Source organism: Callithrix jacchus, chromosome 12 (assembly GCF_049354715.1).
Source record: "Callithrix jacchus isolate 240 chromosome 12, calJac240_pri, whole genome shotgun sequence".
NCBI lineage: Eukaryota > Metazoa > Chordata > Mammalia > Primates > Cebidae > Callithrix > Callithrix jacchus.
Window position 1 is genome coordinate 78,821,947 of NC_133513.1, and position 23,374 is coordinate 78,845,320.

The window sequence follows — 23,374 nt, forward strand, 5'->3', positions numbered from 1 at the left end:
TATATTTATTTATTTATTTATTTATTTATTTATTTATTTATTTATAGACTTGAGATGGAGTCTCACTCTGACCCCCAGGCTGGAGAGCACTGGCACAATCTTGGCTCACTGCAAGCTCTGCTCCCTGGGTTTAAACAATTCTCATGCCTCAGCCTCCTGAGTAGCTGGGATTACAGGTGCCTGCCATTGTACCCAGCTAATTTTTATAGTTTTTAGAGACAGGGTTTCACCATCTTGCCCCAGCTGGTCTTGAACTGCTGACCTTGTGATCCACTTGCCTTGGCCTCCCAAAATGCTGGTATTACAAGTGTGAGCCACCGCTCCTAGGTGGAATTTTTTTTAAACATGGAGGAACATCAGGACTATCGTTTTAGCTCAATGGTTTCTTAAAGGAAATCTCTGGACCCATTATATAAGAACTGATTTATAAATTTCAGATATTCCCCCCATAGGAAAGAGTCAATGTCCCTTCACTGCCACGACTGCCATACTCAGAGTTGTACTGCCACTTGTTTCCTGAAATACATGCTCATATCACGCTGATCTGTTTCAACTTATGGAAAATTAATTTTCTAACTAATAATTCCTATTCTCATAACATTACAGCCAGAACTGTATAAGTCTCCAAAGTGAGCTTGTGCACAAATTTTAAACTTTAGAGACTTATACAAACTTATTTTCTAATAAAACTTATTTTCTTGATCTTACCTTATATTGGTCTAATTTCCTCATGTTTAACTTATAAGGTAGGTATAAATTATACATATATGTATATAAATTATTCATATGCATGAATAATCAGTGCTGGTAACAAAAGGTTTTATTTCACATTAATTGGAATAGCTAGAAAATCACTTAGCCAGATTGTATTTGAGAAATACAGTCTTGACATAAAATCTTTTCCAGGCTAAGTTAAACACTGGAAATTCAACATACTCACAATAGTCAAAAATGTAAGGGATGCGATGTCATATGACAGATGACAATGATCCAAGAAGTACTGCATTTTTTAAGTGAACAGAAAGACATAAATGATAAGTGAAACGTAGTGTCTGTACTTTGTTACCTGAGTCATAATTTGATATTTTTTCTCAAACCTGTTATGTGAATGGGGAATGGCTAATTCAGGGAGGCAGGGCTGACTAGGTGCTAAAAAGTTAGGTACACACTTGGCATTAATGAGGGCTCCTTCAGAGACATTTAGAAGTATCCCAATTTTCCAAGAGTCTAGAAAAGTGAGTTATTGGTCTGACATGTAAAACTGGTTAAGCTAATTTACTAGGCCACTAACCAGGCTTGGAGCAAAATTAGAAGTGATTACACATTTACAAATGATTTCCAAGTACAAATGTGTGGTTCACTTAAGAAAGCTCAGAATCATAAAAGCTTACTGTGTACACCCAGTGACCTCTAATCCCACCTAATCAACTTCCTTTCTTCCTTTAAAGTATAAAGGTAGTCATGAGGCAATTCCTTTAGTTTTACACTCCCTTAAGGAGTTGAGTTTTTTCTTCTTTTTCATTCTGTGACTACCTCTGAGATGTGTTTTACACTGACTCCATTTACATAGTAAGTGGGTGAACTTATATGTTATTATTTAGGTGTGGAAGAGGGTAAAACAAATAGGGAAAAAGTCAGGTAGGCTGAATATACAGCATGCTTTTGCCAAAGTCATACCAAATTTAGAAACAGCTCAGTTTGGAGCTCAAACTATATATTATAGTTTGCTGCTAACTTTAGAAATGCATTTTGATGAGTTTACTGCTGGTCATCATTGATTAATATGGTATCTATTTATTTAAAAAAACAGAAGAGATTCATTAGCATTTATTCATGATTGTTTTAATACTTCAGTTTAGTTTCAGTTTTAAATATGTTAGATTTCAAATCAAAGATTTCTAAATAGTACCAGAAAATTCTTTTCTGAACACCTTACTAAATTCTGTTTCTATTAATTTATCTAAGCCCAACAGTTACTAGAGGCTATTAGACCTGCTACTAAGGGAACAAATGATAATCTAAAATGTGGTAATTTATATATTCTGCTTCTGTGCATTTTATTATTTATCTTTACTTTTACAACTATATTACTATATTAATATAATTTTCACTGTGTCCTCTTCCCACCATATTCATCAGGAAGAAATATAAAGGAACATTCAAATCATTTTAATTTGAACTTTACTAAATTGCTAAAGTTGTTTCTATGAGAGAATATTTGAAACAGTTGGCTAGAATGAGGTTTAAAGGGTTATTTATAGTTTTATTTAGCTCTTTTATCACTCATGGCATTGTCGTGAATAATTGAAAGATGTATCATGGTAAATTGAATGCACTTTTAAATTTTACTTGAGGTAACATATGCCCATTTATGCTCTAGAATGAGCTGAGTCATAAGTCCTGAAACTCATCATTTTGAGAAGCAATCAATCTTCTGGTTTTTGGCACCACTATATACATACCAGCCTTGGAAGATGCTAAGCATTAAGGGATTGATTATAGTATATCCATACCTTTGTTTATCTTTTTATAAGGCCCTATAAATAATAGAAGAATCTGAGTTTCCAGGGCAACTCACAACCTCCCGGGTCTGTTTATCCTTATGAGTTTTTCACTAACCTGTGGTTTTGTGCCATAAGGACTTTCATGATAAGTAGAATCAGCTTAGAGATTTATTACTGGCAGGCAGAAATAGAATGGCTGGCAATAACCTAATTATAATCACTGTGCTTAGTTCCAGCAATCTTGGTTGGAACATTCAGGACAACTTGATTGACTATTAAAGGGAATCAGGAGTTACAACAAAGGTCCTGTCTAGACAAGAACTCTTATCTCCTTCCTTCTCTAATCTGTTTGACTATACCTTCATGATTTTGTAGGTTGGAGTCTGTGGCTTTTACATTACATATTCTCTCATAAGGGCTTCTACAGTTGCTAGATTCAAAAGGAACTTTCAGCCTTCTGGTAGTGGAGCTGTGCTGTACCAGAAAGGATGTATTTTCCTCTGGGAGATGGGGTTCATCTGTGGATCTGCTTTCTTAATAGACTAGGGATACTATTAGACTTGTCTTGCAGGGTCATTTTAGATGGGGGGTGCCATCACCCAGGTAAAAAAGTAGAAATTGACGAGGTGCTAGGGGCTACCTAGGAGGAAAAGCCATCCAATTCCCAGGGACAGACTGTAAACTTAGATATCTCCCTTAAACCTGTATTTCTTGTTCTCATTTATATATCTTTCTTAAGCCACTATAGAAAGGAAAGAGATGACCTCATTGTGGGATTCAATTTTGTTCTTGAATTAAAGAATGGCAGTGTGTCATTGCCTTATCAGTTATCAGTTTAAGATTGCTTTCAAATCTGAATAGATACAGTCTCTCTGGATCTGAACTCTTGCCCCCTGAATGATGTGTTAACTCTTCACAGTATTAATTGGGATGTTTGAAAATCATTCTTTGGTCATTGAATAAAGCCTATGAGAAACAGCCCTATTTTAGTTGGTTTTACTCCCAGTTGACTATGTATCTTGCTTAGTAGGTCTCATTACACATGTATATGTATTAGGGCTTTTTTCTAAACTTTTTATATTCATAGTTTCTATGACTATCATGGTCTTAGAATATTTTACTTAGAACCAAGCTTCTCATTCAACAAAGTCACTTTTCTTTGATATCATCATAGTAATAATTCTTATAGGGTGCTCAAAAGTACTAGTTATCCAAATGGAATAAAACAATGTGACATGAAAAAGGTTCATTGAAGTTGAAGCTACATGAGTGAAGACCTTTGCTTTTCCTTCAATTAGGCCAATCTGATTTCTCTTCTGGTCATGATTGCTATAAATACACTTGACACAATTTTCCATTATACTGAATTATAACAGATTATAATATGTATTGCATATGAGCTGAAACCATTATAGTTATTCTTTGTTGTGAATCAAAAATGTAAGTAAGGTATCCAAAACTAAAAATCTCATTTATGCAAAAAAAGACTCAACATACTGATCAAGGCATCTCAACTTCAGAATGGTTTCTAATTCTGAAGTCATAGGGCATACAAACCTATTCACAAAGAAAACCTGTATGAGGAAGCAGACTGAAATTGAAGGAATTTGAATATTTAGATGTAGCAAATCATCTGAACCATCAGAATAAAAGTCTGGAATGAGTAACTTCTGTAGCAATTCTGTCTTTGGAGATATTTAAGGAAAAGAGAACATACTAAACCTATTATAGATGGGTCAACTATTTATCTGGCAATGAACAGGATTCTGAAAGCACTTCACAACATTCTTCCCCAGCATCATGATTCCATAATCTTTCTGTGCATTATGTTTTGAAATCTTAGCACTTAAAATACACGGAAAGCACTAGGTAAGTATTTGTGGACTGCTTTCAATTTCCAGTAACGAGAAAAGCTAAAGACAGGCCATAGATCCAGTGTGCACCCATAAAAAAAGAAAGGAAAATAGACTAATCATCCTCCAAATAAATGAGAGCTGAACATATAATTGTCTTAATTAAGTCAAGTATGTTAAGCTTAATTCCAGCAATGTGTAATACATTCTTGCTCTATTTTTTTCTATAATACATGAGCACCTTCAATTAGCCTAAAGAACGAATTGCTATTTCTGTAATTGCTTAGAGGCAGGCAAATGGCAAGTGTTTACTACAAACACTATCAGATTTGTGGGCAGTCTTCATGTAATTTTTGTTTTTGTTATGTTTTAATATTAAGCTAAGGTAAGTTTGTGATATAATGCAATGGATCTCAGCTGGGAACAGTTTTACCCCCAAGGATACATTTGATCATATCTAGAAACATTCCTGGTTCTCACAACTAGGGGGTGGGGGTCCTCTGGCATTTAGTGCATAGAGGCTAGGGCTGCAGTTATAATGCACAAGATAATGCCCCTACAAGAAAGAACTATTCAGCCCAGAATGTCAGTAGTGCCAGAGTTGAGAAACACTGATGTAAACAAAATCAATGAACATACAAAATACTCTATATTTGAAGGGAAAACTTTGACTTCCACTAGTTATCATATTAACTTCCACTACATGTAAATTACAGTCTAAATAAAAAGGTAGCATCAGGTTGCATATTTAAGTAAATCATGTTGCCAGCAGATTCACTAAAGCCACAAAGCTACATTACTGAATGATTTTCCCCAGCAGATGTCACCTGAAATAGAAGTAATTACAGAAATTTCTAAGCTTATGAAGATACTCTACGGATGTTAGAATAGCATCTTTTTTCCACACGTACTTGAGAATTTCAGATCCTGGCTCCACCACTGACTGGCTGTGGGAACTAAGATAATTTATTTAACTCTCTGTGTCTGGATTACCTCACTACAGATTTGGGATAACAGTATCTTATCTCCTAGGGTTATGATAATTGAATTAGATAATACATGTAGCAAGACAAAGAATACATAAGGTTGAGTAGTTCTTAAAGAGAAAATTTTCTTTCTTTAAAAAAATAAAATACATTAAGAAGCAGTTTTAAGTGGAGTAAGCAGGCCTCTAAGTCATGGTTTATAAAATTTAGAAGGGAAAAAGAGCAGAGTGATAAATGTACAGGAACAGAAAAGAAGCTAGAGGTTACAGAGAAACAGGTCAGTGAGAAAGTCTCATATTTCAGACACTGAAAGGCTTTTGGTAAAAGGGATGTCTAATGTATAATATTCAGTTATTTGTTGCCAGAATGAATGTCCTACCTTTCTCTCCAAATTATTAGTAAAGTCTGTTTCATCCTAATTTCTTGTGTGAGGAGTTTGGGGGAAGATGAAAGCTTGAGAGAAGATCTATTACTTAGGTATGTCAAAGAATAGAGGGATCAGGTTATGAAGAAGGAGTAATGAGAAAAGTTAAAAGGCAGGAGATTTGAAGTAATTGTGTAAATTATATTAATATGAGAAACTAAGGATTCAGGAATTTGCGTATATTTTAGGGTTATTTCACAAGATGAATACTAAATCCAATTTCATCTAAATTTCAAGGCATTAAAAAGTAAATAGTTATTCTTCAGTATACCTGGGGATTGGTTCCATGACCCGTATATATAACAAAGTCCACAACTACTCCAGTATCCCAGTCAATTCTCCTTAGATGCGGGTTTCTGTAGTTTCTATCCATGTTTGGTTGAAAAATATCTACATGTAAGTGGAACCATGAAACTCAATCCTGTGTTACTCAAGGGATAACTGTACTGTCAACAAGGAGATGTTGCTTTAATCAGAGATTATATGTCCTTTTTCTAAGTCCATTTGTTTAGCTTTGTCATGGCTTTTAGGCAGAAAAAGGAAACAAAATCAGAAGTTCTAAACAGATATCCTGGCCTCACTGCTCTTAGAAGCTTTGGACCTTTTGGCACTCAGTTTATGCAACAATGTAATGGGAATAATAACTACCTGCTTCACAGTATTAATATATAAAATTTATGTGAAAGAGCTTTGTGTGTGATGAAGCTTTCTGTTAATATTAGCATAAACTAATTGAGGGAACAATTATTTAATTCATACTATGTCTGATTGTAAAAAATAAGAGGGTTAGTAAATACTAATTGATGAATATGTTGGAATGTTAATCAAAATGCCCACTACTCCTATGAACATGCTTATGTGAAAGCCTTAGGACTGCATTTTAATTTCATCTCACATAATATCCAGAACAATAGAAACAACAATAATTCAAAGTTATCAACCTCCTACTCCACTTGTTAAAAGCATTTCTAGACTATAACTTACTTCACCCAGTGGTATAATACATTTCCTACCATGAGAATTGTTAGCTGACAGTTCAAAATGACTGCACTTGATGTGATATATGTATTTTTTCTTTTTATATGAGGTTATGATTCTCCAGGGTGTACAACAAGCACTTATCTACCTGCACATTGTTTTAAAGCAGAGAACAAACTAAAATGAAGAATAACAACAAAATACCAAACATCTCCTTAATAACATGAAAAAGAAAGCTTTTGAACTTATTTTTTCAAAAGCAATTGTACAAATGGCCTGGGGCAGGTGGGGGTGAGAGGACTTGCTTTGAAAGTCATGACCCATACAGAGAATGATGACCTTTGTCCTCCAGCACCATTGAGGTCAAAATAAGAAAGAGTCGAGGATACATTTTATAAAGAAAAGCTGAGGGTAAAGAAAACTGCTGAACAACCCTCTACTTGGCAGTAAAGGAAAATGGTAGACTAAGGTAATACATAAGAGCTTTATCAACGGAGGTCTGAATAAACAAAATATACAATGGCATTCAGCCACAATAAAGAATGACCTCCTGATACATGCTAGAATGTGAATGAAACTTAAAAACATGCTAAGTCAAAGAAGTCAGTCACAAGAACCACATATTACATAATTCTATTCTTTTTTTGTATTTTTTATTTTATTTCAATTGTTTTTGATGAACAAACGGTTTTTGGTTACATGGATAAGTCCTTTAGTGGTGATTTCGGTGTACTCATCACCTGAGCAGTATACAGTGCATCCAGTGTGTAGCCTCTTATTCCTCACCCTCTTCTATCCTTCCCCCTGAGTCCCCAAAGTCTATTATATCATTATTATGTCTTTGTGTCCTCATAGCTTAGCTTCCACTTGTAAGTGAGAATGTACCGTATTTGGTTTTCCACTCCTGAGTTACTTCACTTAGAATAAATGGTCTCCAACTCCATTCAGGTTGCTGCAAATGCCATTATTTCATTTTATTTTATGGCTGAGTAGTATCCCATGGTGTATATGTGCTACATTTTCTTTATCCACTCGGCTGATGAACATTTAGGCTAGTTCCATATTTTTGCAAATGTAAATTGTGCTGCTATAAACGTGTGTGCAGGTGTCTTTTTCAGATAATGACTTCAGTAGTGAGAGTGCTGGATTGAATGGTAGATCTACTTTCAGTTCTGTAAGGACTCTCCATACTGTTCTCCACTGGGGTTGTACTCATTTACATTCCCAACAGCAGTGTGAAAGTGTTGCCTTTTCACCACATCCATGCCGACATTTAATATTTTTTGACTGTTTTATTGTGGCCATTCTTATAGGAGTAAGGTAGTATCTCACCATGGTTTAATTTTCACTTTCCTAATTATTATTTTATTTTTAAAATTGCATTTTAGGTTTGGGGGTACATGTGAAGAACATGCAAGACTGTTGCATAGGTACAAACATGGCAGTGTGATTTGCTGCCTTCCTCCCCATCACCTATATCTGGCATTTCTCCCCATGCTATCTCTCCCCAACTCCCTACCCCCTGCTGTCCCTCCCATATTTCCCCCTAACAGACCCCAATGTGTGATGCTCCCATCCCTGTGTCCATGTGTTCTCATTGTTCAACACCCACCTATAAGTGAGAACATGTGGTGTTTGATTTTCTGTTCTTGTGTCAGTTTGCTGAGAATGATGGTTTCCAGGTTCATTCATGTCCCTACAAAGGACACGAACTCATGGTTTTTGATGGCTGCATAATATTCCATGGTGTATGTGTGCCACATTTTCCTGGTTCAGTCTATCATCAATGGGCATTTGGGTTGGTTCCAGGTCTTTGCTATTGTAAACAGTGCTGCAATGAACATTCGTGTGCATGTGTCCTTATAGTAGAACAATTTATAGTCCTTTGGATATATACCCAGTAATGGGATTGCTGGATCAAATAGAATTTCTATTTCTAGGTCCTTGAGGAATCACCATTGTCTTCCATAATGGCTGAACTAATTTACACTCCCACCAACAGTAGTGATGTCGAGCATTTTATCATGTTTGTTGGCTGTGTGTACATATTCTCTTGAGAATTGTTTATTCATGTCCTTAGCTCAGTTTTTGATAGGATTATTTTTTTAATTGCTAATTTTCTTGTGGATTCTGAATATTAGTCCTTTGTCAGAAGTATAGTTTCTGAATAATTTTTCCCACACTGTGGGTTGTCTAAACACTATCGATTATTTCTTTTGCTGTGCAGAAGATTTTTAGTTTAATTAGGTCTCATCTATTTATTTTTGGTTTTGTTGCATTTGCTTTTGGGTTCTTGCTCATGAATTCTTTGCCTAAGCCAATATCTAGAAGAGCTTTTTTCTCCTATGTTATCTTCTAGAATGTTTATGGTTTCAGATCTTAGATGTAAATCTCTGACTTATCTTGAGTTAATTTTTGTATAAGGTGATAGATGATGATCCAGCTTCATCATTCTACATGTGGCTTGACAATTATTCTAGCACCATTTATTGAATAGTATGATGATTTGAATAGTGGTTTGGCTGTGTCCCCACCCAAATCTCCATTTTCAATAAAGCCTGACCTGGTCTCAGATGGAAATGAGGAATGTGTCAAGAAATGGAGTAAAAGTATAAGGTCAGAGATGAGGATCCAGTTTCATCATTCTACATGTGGCTTGACAATTATTCTAGCACCATTTATTGAATAGTGTGTTGAAATTTGAATAGTGGTTTGGTGGTGTCCCCACCCAAATCTCATCTTGAATTGAAGCTCCCATAATTCCCATGTGTTGTGGGAGGAACCTGTGAGAGATAATTAAATCATGGGGCAGTTTCCTCCATACTGTTCTCCTGGTAGAGAATAAGTCTTATGAGATCTGATGGTTGCATAATGGATTTCCCCTTTCACTTGGCTCTCATTCTCTCTTGTGCACCACCATGTAAGATATGACTTTGCTTTTCCTTCACTTTCACCCTGATCATGAGACCTCTCCAGCCATGTGGAACTGTGAGTCAGTTAAACCTCTTTTCTTTATAAAATACCCAGTCTCAGGTATGTCTTTAACAGACTAGTATAGTAAACTGGTACTAGGAGTTTGGTGCTGCTGTAAAGATATCCAAAGATGTGGAGGTGACAGACAGAGGTTGGAACAGCTTGGAGGGCTCAGAAGAAGATAGATAAATGTGGGAAAGTTTGGAGCTTCCTTTAAACTTGTTGAATGGCTTTGACCAAAATGCTGATAGTGATATGGACAATAAAGTCCAGGCTGACCTGGTCTCAGATGGAAATGAGGAATGTGTCAGGAAATGGAGCAAAAGTGACTCTTGCTATGTTTTAGCAAACAGACTGGTAGCATTTGTCCCTGTCCTAGAGGTTTGTGGAACTTTGAACTTGAGGGAGATGATTTAGGTTATCTGGCAGAAGAAATTTCTAAGCAGCAAAGCATTCAAGAGGTGACTTGGGTGCTGTTAAATGCACTCAATTTTAAAAGGGAAACAGAGCAGAAAATTTGCAGCCTCACTATGTGATAGAAAAGAAAAGCCCATTTTTTGAAATTCAAGCTGGCTGTACAAATTTGCATAAGTAATGAGGAGCCAAATGTTAATCACCAAGACAATAGGGAAAATGTCTAAAGGCATGTCAGAGACCTTTGAGGTAGCCTCTCCCATCACAGGCCTGGAGGCCTAAAAGGAAAAACGGATTTTGTGGGCTGGGCCCCGTGACCCTCTGCCATATGCAGCCTAGGGACTTGGTGTCCTGTGTCTCAGCTGCTCTAGCCTTGGCTAAATAGACCAAGATACAGTTTGGGGCATGTCTTTAGAGGGTGCAAGCCCCAAGCCTTGGAAGTTTACATGTGATGTTAGCCCTGTGGGTACACAAAAGTCAAGAATTGAGGTTTGGGAACCTCCACCTAGATTTCAGAGGATATATGGAAATGCCTGAATGTCCAGGCAGAAGTTTGCTGCAGGGGGAGGGCCCTTATGGGAAACCTCTGCTAGGGAAGTGCTGTAGGGAATGTGGGGTGAATGCCCCTGAACAGAGTCACCATTGCAGCACTGCCTAATGGAGCTGTGAGAAGAGGGCCATTGTATTAGTCCATTTTCACACTGCTGATAAAGACAAACCCATGACTTGGAAAAAGAAAGAGTTTAATTGAACTTATAGTTTCACATTGGCTGGGGAGGCCTCAGAATCATGGTGGGAGGCAAAAGGCCCTTCTTTCATGGTGGCAGCAAGAAAAAATGAGGAAGAAGCAAAAGCAGAAACCCCTGATAAACCCATCAGATCTCATGAGACTTATTATCATAAGAATAGGATGGGTTAAAGACTGTACCCTGCCATAATTCAATTACCTCCCCCTAGGTCCCTCCTACAACACCTGGGAATTCTTGGAGATACCATTCAAGTTGAGATTTGAATGGGGACACACCCACACTATATCAGCCACCATCCTCCAGACCCCAGAATGATAAATACACTGACAGCTTCCACTATGCACCTGGAAAAGCTGTGGACACTCAACGCCAGCCTGTGAAAACAGCCAGGAGGAAGGCTATATATTGCAAAGCCAAAGTGTCAGAGCTGCCCAAGACCATGGAAACCTACCACTTGCATCAGAGTGTCCTGGATATGAGACAGGGAGTCAAAGGAGATCATTTTGGAACTTTAAGATTTGACTGCCCCGATCGATTTTGGACTTGCATGGGGCCTTTAGCCCCTCTTCATTTTGGCCTATTTCTTCCATTTGGAATGGGTGTATTTATCCAATTACTATGCCCCCATTGTATCTAGGAAGTAACTAAGTTGCTTTTTACAGGCTCATACATAGAAAGGGACTTGCTTTGTCTCAGATGAAACTTTTGATTGTGGACTTTTGAGTTAAAGCTGAAGTAAGTTCAGACTTTGGGGAACTGTTGGGAAGACATGATTGGTTTTGAAATGTGACCACCTGAGATATGGAAGTGGTCAGGGGCAGAATGATATGGTTTGGTTCTCTCCCCATCCAAATCTCATCTTGAATTGTAGTGAATGATATGGTTTGGTTCTCTCCCTATCCAAATCTCATCTTGAATTGTAGCTCCTGTAATTCCCACATACTGTGTGAGGAGCCTAGTGTGAGATAATTGAATCATGGTAGTGAATAAGTCTCATGAGATCTGATGGTTTTATAAGTCTCATAAGATCTGATGGTTTTATAAGGAGTTTTCCCTTTCACTTGGCTTTCAGTCTCTTTTGCCTGCAACCACCATGTAACACATAACTAACTTTGCTCATCTTTTACTTTCACCATTGTTGTGAGGCCTCCCCAGCCACGTGGAACTGTGAGTCAATTAAGTCTCTTTTCTTTTTAAGTTACCCAGTCTCAGGTATGTCTTTATTAGCAGCATGAGAATAGACTAATACAATTGTCCTTTCCCCACTTTATGTTTTTGTTTGCTTTGTTGAAGATCAGTTGGCTGTAAGAATTTTGCTTTACTTCTGGGTTCTCTATTCTGTTCCATTGGTCTATGGCCTATTTTAATAACAGTACCATGCTATTTTGGTAACTGTAGACTTGTAGTACAGTTTGAAGTTGGGTAATGTGATGCCTCCAGATATGTTCTTTTTCCTTAGTCTTGCTTTGGCTAGGCAGGCTCCTTTTAGTTCCATGTAAATTTTAGGGTTTCTTTTTCTAGTTCTGTGAAGAACAATACTGGTATTTTGATGAGAATTGTATTGAATCTGTAGACTGCTTTTGGCAGTATGGTCATTTTCACAATATTCATCTACGTATCCATGAGCATGGGATGCATTTCCATTTGTTTGTGTTGTTGGTGATTTCTTTCAGCATTGTTTTGTAAGTTTCCTTGCAGAGCTCTTTCACATCTTTGGTTAGGTATATTCCTAAGCATTTTATTTTTGAGCAGCTATTGTAAAACAGTTTGAGCTTTTGTTGTGATTCTTGGAGTGGTTGCTGTTGGTATATAGCAGTGCTACTGATTTGCATACATTGATTTTGTATCCTCAAACTTTCCTGAATTCATTTATCATATCTAGGGCTTTTTGGATGAGTGTTTAGGGTTTTCCAGGCATACAATCATATCATCAATGGACAGCAACAGTTTGACGTCCTCTTTACCATTTAAATGCCCTTTATTTTTTTTCTCTTGTCTGGAATATTCTCCAAGATGGACCATAGGATAGATCACAAAATAAGTCTCAATAAATTTAACAAAATCAAAATTATAGCAAGTATCTTCTCAGACCACAGGAGAATAAAACTGGAAATTAACTCTAAAAGGAACCCTCAAAACTATACAAATACATGGGAATTAATCTAATTTTAAATAATGAAACCAATATTGAAGTTAAAAAAATTGAACTGAATGATAATAGCAACACAACTTATCAAAACCTTTGGGATACAGCAAAAGCAGTGCTAAGAGGAAACTTCATAGCATTGAATGCCTACATCAAAAAGTCCGAAAGAACACAAATAGAGAACCTAAGATCACACCTCAAGGAACTAGAGAAACAAGAACAAACCGAACCCAAACCCAGCAGAATCAAAGAAATCACAAAGATCAGAGTGGAACTAGGTGAAACTGAAACAACCAAACAAACAAAATACAAAAGATAAATGAAACAAAAATTTGGTTATTTGAAAAGATAAAATTGATAGACCATTAGTGAGATTAACGAAGAAGAAAAGAGAAAGGATCTAAATAAGCTCAGTTAGAAACAGAACGGGAGATACTACAACTAACAGCACAGAAATACAAAGGATCATTCAGGGCTGCTGTGAACACCTTTATGTGCACAAACTAAAAAATCTAAAGGAGATGGATATACTCCTGGAAATATACAACCCTCCTAAATTAAACCAGAAAGCAATAGAAACTCTGAACAGACCAATAACAAACAGTGAGATTGAAATGATAATTTAAGAATTATCAACAAAAAACATTGAGAACTAGATTCACAGCTGAATTATATCAGACATTCAAAGATGAATTGGTACCAATCTTACTGAAACTATTACAAAACATACAGAAAGAGGAAATTCTTACCAAATCGTTCTATGAAGCCAGTATCACCCTAATACCAAAACCAAGAAAGGACATAACAACAACATAAAACTACAGACCAATATCCCTGATAGACACAGATGCAAAAATCTTCAATAAAGTACTAGCTAACTGAATCCAACAGGATATCAAAAAGATAATCCACCATGATCAACTGGGTTTTATACCAGGGATGTGGGATGGTTTAACATATGCAAGCCAACAAATGTAATATTTCACATAAGCAGGATTAAAAACAAAAATCATATGATCATCTCAACAAACACAGAAAAAGCATTTGACAAAACTAGCATTCCTTTAAGATGAAAACCTTCAATACAATCAGCATAGAAAGAGACATATCTCAAGATAATAGAAGCCTTCTATGACAGACCCACAGCCAACATTATACTGAATGGGGAAAAGTTGAAGCATTCCCCCTGAGAACTGAAATAAGACAAGGATGCCCACTTTTTCCACTGTTATTCAACATAGTACAAAAGTCCTAGCCAGAGCAATATAATTCCATTTATATGAAATGCCTAGACTAGTCAAATCTACAGTATATAAACAGAAGGTAGATTAGGGTTCCCTATGACTGGGAGGGATGGAAAAATTGGATAAAACAGCTAACATTTCTTTTTATAGTAATGAGAATATTTTAAATTCGACTATGGTGATGAATGCATAAGTTTTTTATATGCTAAAAGACACTGATTTGAACACCTTAAATGGGTAAATTGTATCTCAACAAAGTTGTTAAAAATAAGGATTAGTACAGGTATGTAGTAATTGTTCAATTATAAGATTTGTCACTAATACCATTAATAATGTCATAATATCTTCTATGAAAAGATTAAGAGAGATGCTTTGGCTTCTCACTCTTCTTTCAGTAATTCTCTCCTACTCTCTTTAGGACAATTACAACGTATGTTTTACCAACTGTAATAACCTCATTTGCCTTCCAAAGTTACCACCCATCCCTTCCCAAACTCACTTTCAAAGAACACCAAATTATCTTTAAGTCATGCTGATGATTATTGTGAGCAGTTAATCCACACATTTCTTAACTGAAACTCTACCTTAAGCCATTGTTGACCTGGATTCTCTCCTATGAAACTATACTGCAAAGAGAAAAGAAAAATTTATTGAATATAATTCTGATAAAGTATCTCCCTGCTAAGAAATTCAAACAAGGTTCTCTGGAGTCAAATTCATATTGCTAGTAATGCATGTCTAGTATTTCCATGAACAGAGATCTCTGTATTTCTTTTCTTTTCTTTTTTCTTTTTTTTTTTGAGACTGAGTTTCACTCTTGTTACCCAGGCTGGAGTGCAATGGCACGATCTCGGCTCACTGCAACCTCCGCCTCCTGGGTTCAGGCAATTCTCCTGCATCAGCCTCCCGAGTAGCTGGGATTACAGGCACGTGCCACCATGCCCAGCTAATTTTTTGTATCTTTAGTAGAGATGGGGTTTCACCATTTTGACCAGAATGGTCTCGATCTCATGACCTCGTGATCCACCTGCCTCGGCCTCCCAAAGTGCTGGGATTACAGGCTTGAGCCACTGCGCCCAGCCGTGAGATCTCTGTATTAACCTGAGTTTGAGTCTTCATCTTTGACATTCTCTTATTCAAACCTCGTGGTCTAGCTCAGAGGTTCTTACCCTAATAGAACTCAGGGATCTGTTAACTTGGATAAGAAAAAGAATATATACATCTTTATTTTTACTAACCACAGTTGAAATGTAACAACTATAGTAACAAGACACATTAATTTAAGAGTATTAGGGACATTGTCACCAATAAAAAATGTTTTCTTACTATATGACCATTCTTGCTAATATCTTTGAACATTGCTTATACTCACCACTCCCTCAAACTCAAGGTAGTTATTAGACTTACTATTAGGTCTTTATTTAATGTCTTAAATAGAAATTCACATCTATTAGCAGATCACAAATTTGTTTTATATTAGTTATTGGTTTCAATATAAATAGTTGCTTTGGTAATTGAGAGTAGTGTATTTTATGCACTTAAAAATATTCTGAAATGAGGTCCTTACACAGCAGATGTCCAAGGGGTCCCTAGCACATAAAAGATTAAGCTAGCTGAATAAACTTCTGATATTTTACACAAAATGTTTAACTTTATTTATCATTGAATTTGCTATTCTCTTAGACTTCTATAATGCTTTTGCCACAATGAGGGGCATCATTTTATTTTTTTAAAGACAAGGTATTCCTTCTCTCTGCTCATCCAAGTGCTTGCCTTCCTTCTATACACTACTGTCAACTCAGCTTCTTCATAAAGCACTCTCAGGTCAGTCAGAGTCTCATCCCTTCCAACGCTGATAAAACTGTGCCACAAAGTTGAAAGATTTGTATAGCTGCAATGATTTATTAGTTCATATTTTCTTTAGATTTTCTGTATATATTCTCTGTGTTTATTCTCTTCTAATCAACTGAAATGTATCATGGCCCAGAATTTGTCTAAGAGACAGAAGACAAAGTAGAATTCCTTAAAACCATATTATGTTAGGTGGTTGGAGGACTCGTTAGAAGTTCAACATCATGGATTCTGTCTAATTATCTGCCAACTAACTTTAATTGGCTCCCTGGCCATATGGTTTTACCTCTCACCTTAGAGTTATTAATATGTCTTTCGTCATAGGAGGGACAGGGGAAATATTTGGCTCTGTCAGCACAAATCCAATTACAAAAAATAAAAACATTATATACACTGCTTAGAAAAATGAAAACAAACTAGATACACTTCTTAAATGGAAACTATAAAAATATAAACTTTATCTTGAATCTTTATAAAACATTTGTTTCTTAACACATTTATGTTAACTATTCTTTTATTACTGATGAACTTTTTATAAAGAAACCTAATAGGTTGAAAATATTTAAAAGGATGTGGATTTCTACACAGTCTTGAGCAGCAATAAATTAGGAAATTAGTTTCTGTAAAAAATATTATTCCTAATGAATCAGGACCATCTTTGAATATTTTGTCCCTTCCAAAAATGTCCTAATCATTTATCTTTTGAATTTAAATACCTCTAAATGATATTAATGCCCATAGTTCTTTTTCAGTTTTTCCAGATTTTAATTCATTCATTAATTCACATCAAAAACAAGAAGTTTCATCTGAGCATCTGATTTCTTTGGTATTTTTTTTAAAATAAATTCTCTCCCACTATGCCCAGATTTCAGAGAAGTAACTGAAAAATGCAGTCTGCCTCCTGACAGGATAAAGATTATCAATAGATAAAAAGTGAAAATATTGTATTTTGGTTACAAAAATTACAAAATAAAAGTTAGACTAAAGTTGTGCTTCCATCCAAAAGTTGGCTTTTACATAAAAACTAGGATATAAAAATATATCCAAATAATATTATAAGAAAACTCTGATGTCTACTATGTGAAAATTCAGAATAAAAATATGATGTGCTATTAGCGCAGAGTGGTTTTAAATTATGCTTGAATGCTAAGAAAGCAAGCTTCCCTGTATATCAATACAGCAGCACAGGAAATAGTAATGTTCAAGTTTACTAGCCTTGGGCCTGTATTTTTAATGTTCTCCTAACAGACTTTGAAGTGCTTGGTCTCTATAAGGCATAAAGTCCATGAAAAGTGTCATGGGGCCAGTTGACATCTCCGGGATTATAAAGTAAGAATAAAATTAAAGCTCTTCAGTGAGACCAAGACAAAAGAGCTTACATAAGTTCTTCACATTTCCCACATATTTTATTCATTAAAAAGAACAGTGAATTCGGAAGACTTTTTCTGTGCTAATACCATCGTGTAAAAATGAGTAAACACAAGAGGAACTGAATTATTATTATTTTTTTTTAGCACTGGACTATTTAACCTCATGTTGAATAATATGCAAGTTTGACACAACTAAAATCCATTTGGGTAGGTGAAAAAACTAAAGTCCTGGGAAATATTACACCAAATAGAAACCAATGCATCATGGCTACTTCTATTCGGTGAGGTAGCTTGAAAATTAATTGAGATTTCTATATTCATATTTTTTTATGATGTCATTTTGGTCTTTATTTTTGGACATGTAGCATATGTTAACAAATCAGTTTTACATGTGCAACTTTTTATAACATCAAAATAAATAAAATACACTTTTCATAAATTCCTCACCACTATAAGTTTACTTTCAAATAAAAGCAAGCAGCAGGGTGGAACAATGTGTTTTTATATATGAACCAGCGCAACACTGACAGTCACAATTAAGGTATTTGGCAAGCTTGAAAATTAAGACTTATGTAAGACAAATGAATCTGCCACAATTCCCAGGCCACCTATGTTCAGACCCTCCCAAGATTTCTATTTTCTTAAAAAATGTCATTGATATATATCAAACAAAGACATATATATCTTTAGTGCACCAAGAAGATAATGGCATAGAAACAGATTTGTTTTGGCTTGTTGTTCATTTGTTGTTTGCTATTGAAAAAATATTACAAGCTGGTAGTAGTTGATAAATGAATAAGAATCAGCCTCTTCAGCTCTATAGGTAGAGAATGCAGTCACAATCCTCAGAAAGAGCCTGGTTGAATTTCAAGGGAAGGTAATACACTTCATGTGGGTATCATGACAGTGTCAGAATGAATTAAAAGCAGGGAAATATGAAACCTTTTAGAGATGATCCACACCTGTGATGAGATGCAGATATATTTAAAGGCACAGACCTCAGAATAAACAAAAATCCCTAGTTGATGGGAAAGCATGAATGTCAACTTGATGAAATATTTTTTTTTGTTTTTTCTGTTTTTCTGTTTTTTTTTTTTTTTTTTTTTTTTTTTTTTTTTTTTCTTGAAACAGGGTCTTGCTTTATTGCCCAGAACGAAGTGCAGTGGCATGATCATGACTCACTGCAGCTTCAACCTCCTGGACTCAAGTGATTCTCCCACCTCAGCTTCCTGAGTAGCTGGGATTACAGGCAAACACCACTATGCCTGGCTAATTTTTGTATTTTGTGTGTGTGTGTGTGTGTGTGTGTGTGTGTGTCTGGGTGGGGTCTTACTATATTACCCAAGCTGATTTTATGGTTTTGATGGGCAAGAAACATATTTTTGTGATTAATACAAAGATGTAATTCCCTCAAAAATATTAGACCCTGGGTTGAACAATGATTATCTATACATATTAATGAGAAGCCATTTGTAACTTTGAGTTTTATGGTCATGTGCTAGATGAGAAGAGAATGTTCATTGGAATAGTCTTAGACATATTACAGCCTTTTACAATTCCACTCAGGCATGTTGCCCCTAAGTCATCCAAAGTAATTATAGGAAGGAACTGGGTTAGTTATGACTTCCTGCTGAAGATAATTAGACAATAATTCAAGCCCTGTGCATTATGTCTAGTTATGGAAATGGTGGTATGTGATAGATGGAATATGAGTGTCATATTACAGAAACTGCAGGTAAAGAGGAAGAGGTGGAGAGAAGACTCAGAGAAAAATGGAAATGATGGGTGAATGTATTGTAGAGAATTGTAGAAGAGAGTTAAAGTTAAGGAAATAGTATGCAATGTAGCAGGGGTAGATTGTAAGTTATTTAGGCATCAAAAATAGCAGCTTAGTGTAATATTTCTGATTATCTGGGTGTTTGTGTTGGTCATTAGAACTCTTTCTTATATATCCCTGAAAACTGGTCAGAGCTAAACCCACAAGAATGCTAAATCTTGCTGATAGATCTTCATGGGATTCCTCATGTACAGTGCCCAAAGGGCTTCTTTGTGTTGGACAGCTGAATACACATAGTCATTGGGAGAGTTGCAGCATCGAGGTGGGGCTGAGAGTAATATATCAGGTACCATCAGGTCCAAAATCCCTTGTATGCTCTCTAAATCCCAAAGGTGTATTCTCATTTTGTTTCAAAAACTGATCTAAATGAATATGAGACTACTTATGGCCTTTACAGATGTTGCAGAAAGGTTAATGTGTTTTGCTGTAGGTGATGTGCCAGACTCACTTGGCAGTATTATAAAACACACATTATATTTGCTTTATTACTTTTTAAAAATCTGAAAACATGAATTCTGAAACAACTGGTGCCAAGAGTTGTGGAAAGAGGCTTGCAGATGTGTACTGCTTCGCTTTACTGTAACATGCACAAGGCTTTTCCTTTATCATTGGTGGGTCTTTGTATGAACTAGCAAAAGGTTTGTCCCTCAGATGAGAAATAGCTGCTGAGAGAGCAGGTAGTTTTGGAATGTACATACATAGCTATTTGTTACTTTCTTGATTCAACCATAAGATTGTCAACATGGACCTAAGTGAATGCCTACGATGAGGGGTCATCCTTCTCAAAGAGTAAGGCCAAAATGGAGAAAGTGTTTCCTGAGAAAACTATATTTTAGAAAAGCAGAACCTGAATGAAAGGATGAAGATCACATCTAATGGGCAAGGACCATTGTTTCTTTTCATTTAAAGTTCAAGGTAGAAAGTTTCCTTTACATAATTTGGTTCATGGGGAGGATGTAAACTTTATATTCTTAAAACAATTTTCAGAAACCTTAAAACGTTTTGTGGAAATGAACGCATTTTAGAAATTGAAGAAAATTTTATAAACTTATTCCAGAAAAAGCTTGGGATGAATTATAGCAATGCCCTATAGAGAGATAGTCAAGAACTAAGAAGCAAAGGTTGAAGAAGAAATAGATCAAAAATTCCTATACGAGAATGCCAGAGTAAAAAAGCATAAACTCTGCATAAAAGGTTCCCAGCAACCAGGGAAATTAGGCAAACATGTTACCTCTTTCATTTTATGTATCTAGGAATAAGAACAACACTATTGGTAAAAAGAAAAGGAAGAACAAAAAGAAAAGCTTTGGGTGGTAAGGTAATTCTAGCATGTACATCATTGCACTGACACATTCAGTAGCAGATTTATCCTTACAGAATTATTCATCATATGAACATTCTGTAATGAATTACTGAGTATCCACCTTTATAGAACTATTTAAGTGAGAAAACAGTTGCAGAATACCATTAATTGAAAATTTAGAACCTTTGGATCAATGAACATTTACCATTGAACTCTACTTCTTAAGGGCAAGGGCAATCTTTTCAAATGTATACCCACACTTAAAAGCATCCAGCACAAAAAATGATAGATAAACATTTGCTGGTTGAATGTTTGAGGAGGGGTTAGAGGTTAATGTGAAGATATTTCTTCAGAGAGATGAGCAATTTTTTAGGTGAGTGTTTTAGTGTTGAAGAAGAGTTTCGAGGCTATTTTTAATCTACTTATTCAGTTAGCACGGCAGGCAGTTGTAGATAGTGGATAATTATGTGTCCAGTCACACAAGACATTTTAAGACCTATGAGTCTTCCCCAAACACAATGTTATAAAATGTCCTTTTGCTAAAAATACTGGAATCAAGTAATTATCTACTTTTGAATTTTAATGAATAGGCCATCTGTTCATTCAAATTGAAAAAATGAAATTTTTCTACAAATTAACTACTTGATGAGATTCCCTTGTGACTAAATCTGCTTCACTGCTTTTTTTTTTTTTTTGGTTGTTGTTATTTTATTTAAACTAAAGGTGACATGGCATATTATAACAAGTTTTGTAAACTAAAGTATGAGGAAGGGTTTCCTGGATCATGTAATAATTGTAGTTTTGATAGGCTATATTTATAATGATCAAAGGCTAACTTTATTAACACAATTTCCACAGACACTTTATTGAAATGAATAGGAGTAAAAAGATGTCCCTTTTTACCTGTGATGATTATGATAAAGCTTAAAATTCTAAACATACTCTATTTTATGAATTGATATTATAATGATAAACAACAACTTGTTTCTATCTCCTCATTTTCAATTCCAAGAACACTTTGTTTCCTTTATGTTGTGCTCTTTTTTTTTTTTTGAGACGGAGTTTCGCTGTTTTTACCCAGGCTGGAGTGCAATGGCGCGATCTCGGCTCACCGCAACCTCCGCCTCCTGGGTTCAGGCAATTCTCCTGCCTCAGCCTCCTGAGTAGCTGGGATTATAGGCAGGCGCCACCATGCCCAGCTAATTTTTTGTATTTTTAGTAGAGACGGGGTTTCAGTATGGTAACCAGGATGGTCTTGATCTCTTGACCTCGTGATCCACCCACCTCAGCCTCCCAAAGTGCTGGGATTACAGGCGTGAGCCACCGCGCCCAGCCTATGTTGTGCTCTCTTATATGGTAGCCAGTTGCCACACAGGGCTATGTAAATATGCATTCATTAAAAATAAATAAAATGTAAAGTTCATCTCAGTTGTGCTGGCCACATATCAAGTTCTCAAATGTTACATGTGGATAGTGGTGATGGAACTAGTGTAGAAGATTTCCATTCTTCCAGAAAGTTCTGCTGGACAGCACTGTAACATCCCTCTCACTCTCTACCCATTGTCCCTGTGAAGAATCATTTCTTATTTCAACAATGAAGACTAATGTTTTCAAACCAGTCTCAAGATTCCTCCCTCTCAGTTCTTCAAAATATCACTCCTTTCTCAAATTAGTTGACTTATATATATATCTCTATTAGTTTTGAAGTTCTCTGGGGTAGAAAAAGACAAACTTTGTATATTGTTTTGCCAAACAAAAACAAAATTGATGGTGCTTTATAAATAATGCATTATAGCAGCATGACTTTGAGGGAAAATATACTTCATGTGTACCAGCAGCTGAAGCTTTCAGCTTAATTAAAAATAAAAATACTATTATAATCTGAAATTATATCTAATATATCAAATTGGTATGCCTGACATTACAGTTGCAGAAGGTATTCAAGATGCTGCCTTTCAGAAATGAGCTTGCTTTGTGTTCTCTTACCATCCTAAGACAGATTCTTGACATATTGTGATCATGTTGAACTTGGACTACACCACTTCATTTGAACTTAGTTGACTGTAGCTTTAAATCTGCATACCCCTTTCATATGGAATTTCATCCAGGAGATGGAACTGGTTAGGGATGTGACAACTAATTCAGTTTTTCCTTCAAGTTCTAACCTTTGCCTTAGGCCATAGCTATCATTTCATTCTTCACTCCTCCACCTCCAACACACAAACACTGCAGCAGCCTGCCTCCCGCAAAATGATGAGGTTCAATTCTCTGTTGGCTTTTCTTTCCAGAGTCCTCCATGCAGATGCCCTCAGTATTTCCCAGTTGAATAGAATTTTGTCAGTAAATGAAGACAGATGCTTTTTCACTCCCCTCAATTAGTGAAAGGAATCTATTTTTTCTAAAATTCATAGATTAGCCTCATTTATTTTAATCCACATGTCTAGGCTACCTATAAGTACAATGAGTATATTAAGTAAGTCCATTAAAAAGGTATCTTCAGATTATATGCTCTTCTCTACTCATGTGGTCATTGATAAATTCAATCACATTTGTGTTGTACAGAGACGAAGATATGCCAAAAAATTGTCATTATGTTGTAGCCATATCACAATCTATTACAAATGAGGGAGGTAGGATAGAGTCACTCAGATCTATTATAGCACTAAATTTGAAACAGAACTGCCATCATAAATTAGCTAAATGATTAAATTAGATAAATTCTACATAGAATTTGGGTTTCTT

The 23,374-nt window shown here is 35.8% G+C and overlaps 1 protein-coding gene across 1 annotated transcript in view; it reads right to left on the reverse strand.

The window, feature by feature from the left end:
* PRKG1 (protein kinase cGMP-dependent 1) overlaps positions 1–23,374 on the reverse strand; it is a 1,319,131-nt gene that overhangs the window by 917,507 nt on the left and 378,250 nt on the right. The window lies entirely within an intron of this gene.